Raw genomic sequence first — 5769 nt, 5'->3', positions numbered from 1 at the left:
CACCTTGTTCCCATTTGGGCAAGGTCTATGCAATTATTTCTGGATTAATGCTGTAATACTGCACACCAGCCATATATATGAACTGGAATTGCTGCCGTGTGGAGGGGGAAGCAGAGTTTATATTTTGTGCCTTTTTCCATTTTAAAAAAACTGCTTCCTAAGAGAAGTCAATAAAGCAAACAGGATTCAGGCCTGGGGGAGTATGATGTCTTTGGATGATTTCTCAAAAGAAAGGATCAGAGGGATTTGTTCTATTCATTCCACCCTCCCAGCGCTCCTCAATCCCCATTAGCTGCTTCAACAGCTTGCAATTCTGTTCATCCATCTTCTGAAAAGAAGCACACTTTGCCCCCATTCATCAGCTCTCTTGCAAAAGAATTCAGAAACTTGCTTGATGAAATACTTTGGAGATTCATGTCCTAGACTTGCAGTTGGACTCATGAATCACAACTTGATTCACTGGGTTCATACTTTGGAAAAAAATGGTGAATGGCATGTGAGTCTCCAAAACATCAGAAGATGAGATTAAGGTTTTGCAAGGTCAGAATGAAACCACAAAAACTGTAGGGTAGCTGTCTTTGAAGTCAATATTCTAGTTCATAAGCATTCTGCAGACTAATTAAGAGAGATGATCACTTGATGGGCCCTGTTTAGCTATATTTTCTTTTCTCATCTTACAGGGGGAAATGGATAGGGGAAGAAATACGGCTCATCCTTTTAGGTTGTCCTTTAACGTTATACATCAGATTTTTCATTTGCACTCTGTAACTTTATAAAATCATTATTCTTACCTTTGCATGAAGAAAGGATTATGTGATTAAGATCTCCCTGCGGATGAATTAGATTTTGGGTCTAAAAGATGTGGCTCATCAAGGGTATTCTTTATTTTGCAAAACTTACAAATAAGCATAAGCCATCCTTCTACTGTGCAATCAGAATTTTTGCCTTTGGGTTCCGCCCCCACCACTGGAAGCTTTGTGCTGGAAAGCCATGCCGAGAGAGAGAGAGAAAATAAATACTTTGATTAGTGGTAATTTAATGTTTCTTAGTCTGGAGAAGTGAAGACTGAGAGGGGATTTAATAGAAGTCTTCAACTCTCTGAAGTGTGGTTCCAAAACAGATGGAGCTACACTGTTCCCAGTGGTGGCAGATGACAGAACAAGGAGCAATGTATTCCACTTTCAGTAAGGGAAGTTTAGGTTAGATATTAGAAAAAACTTTGGCAGTAGGAGGGTGCTAAAACACTGGAACAGGTTACCCAGAAGGTTGTGGACTCTCCATCCTTGGAGGTTTTAAGACCCGGCTAGACAAACCGTGGCTGGGATGATATAGTTGGCGATGGTCCTGCTTCGAGCAGGGGGTTGGACTAGATGAGCTCCTGAGGTCCCTTTCAACCTTCATTTTCCCTTAATCTAATGCTTTCAAATTACACAATTCTTGGGTTTCATTAAGCTTTTTAGATGCTAGAGTTAAAATAATTATTGGAAAGAGCACAGTAATGGTTATGTTCTTTATAGATGGTAGATATATATGTACACATAAACTGGTCAAATATTCCAACAGGACAAGGCTTAGAGAAGCAGTTTTCAAACAGTTAGATTTAGGGTACACAAGATAAAAAACTGCTCTCAAAGTAGCCCTAGATAGAAGTTAGGTTAATAAGAAGCGATAGCCTAACCACTAAATCAGGGATGTCCAACTCATGGGACTAATGAATGGTGCAAGGCAGTTCAAGGGCTGGACTGGGACCACAGACCAGCCCCGCATGCGGGATCTGAAGCATGGGACAGTCTGGGATGTGGGCCACATGCAGTGCATGCTCTAGGCTGGCTGCATGCATCCCAGATTGGACTGGTGTGTAGCCTATGCCCCAGACCAGCTCCCAGCACTGCATGCAGCATGTTCCAGGTCAGCTCCACACACTGTGTGAAGCACAAGGAACTGAGGCTGGTGCTGTGGCATGCAGGCAAGCTCAGGGCACACTGCACATACATCCAGTCAGAGACCCACAGGAAGCACCACAGGCCAGATAATAGGGCTCTGAGATCTGGATTGGGCTTGCAGGCCATATGTTTGACACCCCTACACTAAATAATACTGAGGCCAGAGTGATGAACTGCAATACCCTCAAGGCTAGAAATAATACCAAAAATAAGCCTTCTAACACTAATCTTTGGAAGGTGGATTTTAGTGTAAACATGTAGGCAATTCCTGTCATTGCCTCAGGGATGTTATGTATGGAGAGTAGGATAGTAGATACAGTTATAAATGGGCAGGAGGTTTCAGAAGACAACCTATATACTAACATGTGAATATATGATCTATATAATGGAAAAATATTTGAAAATGGCTGAAATAAAGATCTATTGTGCAAACAGGAACCTCACTTTTAAATCACAAAAACAAGCTTTGTCATTTCAACACGGTCCATGCTACAGAGTTGTCCACATTATAGAAAAGCACCATTCAATTTGGTCTAGACAACAGGTTTCTGTTCAATGTCAGTACTGTTAGGCATTGCCCAACTATGCCAGGAAGATCATGTTGCTTCTTTTGCCTTCCTCTTACAAGAATTTTATAATTTTTTCTGAGCACCAGGGTTCTCTAAAAGGGTTATTTAAAAGATCAAATTCAATGTGCCTGACCTCTGACTCAAACCTAGAATATACTACAAGGTACAGCAAAAGCTTTGTTATCCAGCACCCATGGGGAATGGGGGGTGTGCCAGATAACAAAATATGCTGGTTAATTGAGAGGCCTGAACAGGCCTGTTCAGGCCACTTCTCCTGCTGCGTCCGGGACATTGCCAACCCTCCTGCGGGCCCTGAGGGACAAGGAAGCAGGCCCCGAGCAGGCTGCTATGCCCTGGGCTGTGGGGCTTTGGTGAAACCAGAAGTGCCACGGTAGGCACTTCCAGTTTTGCTTTTACCTTACAAGCTGGCATGCCAGTTAATGGAGAATGCCAGCTTGTAAGCTGCCAGTTAAGGCAGCTTTTACTGTAGTTTGATGTCATTAAACATGTAGGCCTGGAATGCAAATCCCTTTCCTTTGGGTGGCAAGCAGCTGCTTGAGAAGACCATTTGCTCCAGTGGATCTACACGAGTAGAGGGCGGCTCAGCAGTCAGTGTAAAAGAGTCACTGTCTCAGAGATTTCCATCGCTGGCAAGGAGGAAGTCTTCTAATATTTAAGCACAGAAATGCAAATGGAAGGAGAGAGAAAAATTTCTTGCCAATTTTCTTTTTCACAGTTACCATTCAATTATTGCAGCAGGAATTAGCATACACATTATCTGCAGAGTTCAATAATGATTAGACAACACTCAGTATCATTCCTTCAGCAAAAGAGTCCTCCGAGTTCACTTAAGTTCATACAGCTTTCCAAAGAGGATAAGCCTTTCTTCTTGAAGACACATTTACAGACAGAAATTGCTGAGGTTGTATAAAGTTTGCCATTTGGCAAAGTCTCCAGCCCAGATGGGTTTGCTAATGACTTTTGCAAGGTGCTTCAGTCAGATTCTAGTGGAATGCATGACTGCCATGTTTAATTACTCTAAGTTAATGAAGTTTTTTGTCAGCCATTGTCTAGTATATGCTTACAGTGAGAGCCAAGGTAAAAAAAAAAAAAAGGTACAGGCATAAAAATCAGTCCCTTCCTCCTCCTCCTCCCTCTCCCTACATACATGGTGCCCTAATAAAGTCAGTTTCATTAGTAAATTATGTTATCGAAATCTTGGCCAAGGCTTCTACTCCCTCTGCCCATACATGTTTTTTTTTCTCTAGATGGCTCCTCCAAAGCAATTATCTTAGAGGCAGATATTTGTTCAACTTTAGAAAATATTTCTTGGCTGATATAAGTACACAATAGTGAATGCAGAGAAATATTTGCATCAACTCAGCTTATATATTTGAATGCTTTTAAATTTGGCTATAAGAATTTCCTGACTGTGTAAATGCAGCTTTTGGAAGTTCTGGCCCAAAGACTGGTTTCTAACTATGTAGCTCAAGTAGGTTTCTTTTTGGCAGCATAACCTCAAAGCTGCTCGTTGGCTTCACTTCTTTTCTCTTCAAAAAACTGCCTTTCCAAAGTAATTTTAAGCATAATACTATATGTTGGATTGTAGCAAGTGAGAAGGAACATAAAATAGGCAAAGCTATTATCTGCCTGCTTTCATATCTTACACAAGCAAAGAATCATAGAAAATGAGGGTTGGAAGGTACCTCAGGAGGTCATATAGTCCAACAATTTGCTCAAAGCAGGACCAGCCCCAACTATATTAGCCCAGGCAAGGCCTTGTCTAGTCAGGTCTTAAAAAAACCTTCAAGAATGGAGATTCCATCACCTCTCTGTGTAGCCTGTTCCAGTGCTTCACTACCCTCCACATGAGAGAGTTTTCTCTAAAATCTAATCTAAACTTCTCTTGCTGCAAATGGAGCCCACTGCTTCTTGTTCTGTCATCTGCCACCACTGAAAACAGTCTAGCTCCATCCTTTTTGAAGCCATCCTTTAGGTAGTTAAAGGCTGCTATTAAATTCCCTCTCAGTCTTCTCTCCTCCAGAATAAATAAGCCCAGTTCTCACAGCCTCTCCTCAGAAGTGCCCCAGCCCACTCACCATTTTTGTTGCCCTTTGCTGGACTCTCTCCAATTTGTCCACATCCTTTTGGAAGTGGGAGGCCCAAAACTGAACACAGTACTCCAGATGTGGCCTCACCAGTGCCAAATACAGGGGAATAATCATTTCCCTTGATCTACAGACTAAATTCAGCCCAGTATGCTGTTTGCCTTTGTCATAACAAAGTACGCTGTTGCTTCATATTTAGCTTCGTGTCAACTGTAATCCCCAGATCCTTTTCTATAGAGCTGCCGCTTAGCCATTTGGTCCCTAGCCCGTGCATGGGATTATTCTGTCCTAAGTGCAGGACTTTGTACTTTTTGAACCTCATGAGATTTCGGTTGGTCTAATCACCCAATTTGTCAAGGTCTCTGAATCCTACCCCTACCCTCTAGCATATCTACTACTGTCCCCAGCTTGGTGTCATTTGCAAACTTGCTGAGGGTGCTCTGTATCCCATCTTCCAGGTTGTTGATGAAGATATTGAACAAAACTGGCCCCATGACCAACCTCTGGGGCTTTCCACTTGATACCAGCTGCTAACCAGACATTGAGCCATTGATCACTATCCTCTCAGTCCAATGATCCAGCCAACTTTCTAATCACCTTACAGTCCATTCAGCGAACCTGGAATTCCTTAGCCTGCTTGCAAGAATGTAGTGGGAGACCATATCAAAAGCATTACTAGAGTCTGAGTACAGCACATCCACTGCTGTCCCCGCATCCACAGAGCCAGTCATCTCATCATAGAAGGCAATTAGGTTGATCACGTATGACTTGTCCTTGGTGAATCCATGTTGACTGTTCCTAATCACCTTCTTCCCCAAGTGCTTAGCAATGGATTCCTTGAGGATCTGCTCCATGATTTTTCCAGGGACTGAGGAGAGGCTAAACAGTCTATAGTTCCCTAGATGCTCCTGCTTCCCTCTCTTAAAGATGGGCACTGTATATGCCCTCTTCCAATCATCCATAGTTTCATCGTTTCTAGGGTCGGAAGGGACCCTAGATCATCTAGTCCGACCCCCTGCCATGGCAGGAAGAGCACTGGGGTCAAATGACCCCAGTAAGGTGGTCATCCAACCTCCTCTTAAAAACCCCCAGGGTGGGAGCCTGCACCACCTCACTTGGAAGCTGGTTCCAGACCCTAGCCGCCCTGAC

Source organism: Gavialis gangeticus, unplaced genomic scaffold, assembly GCF_001723915.1.
Source record: "Gavialis gangeticus isolate Ggan-Ray unplaced genomic scaffold, GavGan_comp1, whole genome shotgun sequence".
Taxonomy (NCBI): domain Eukaryota; kingdom Metazoa; phylum Chordata; order Crocodylia; family Gavialidae; genus Gavialis; species Gavialis gangeticus.
The sequence above is the reverse complement of the archived record's forward strand: the minus strand, read 5'-3'. Positions refer to the sequence as shown.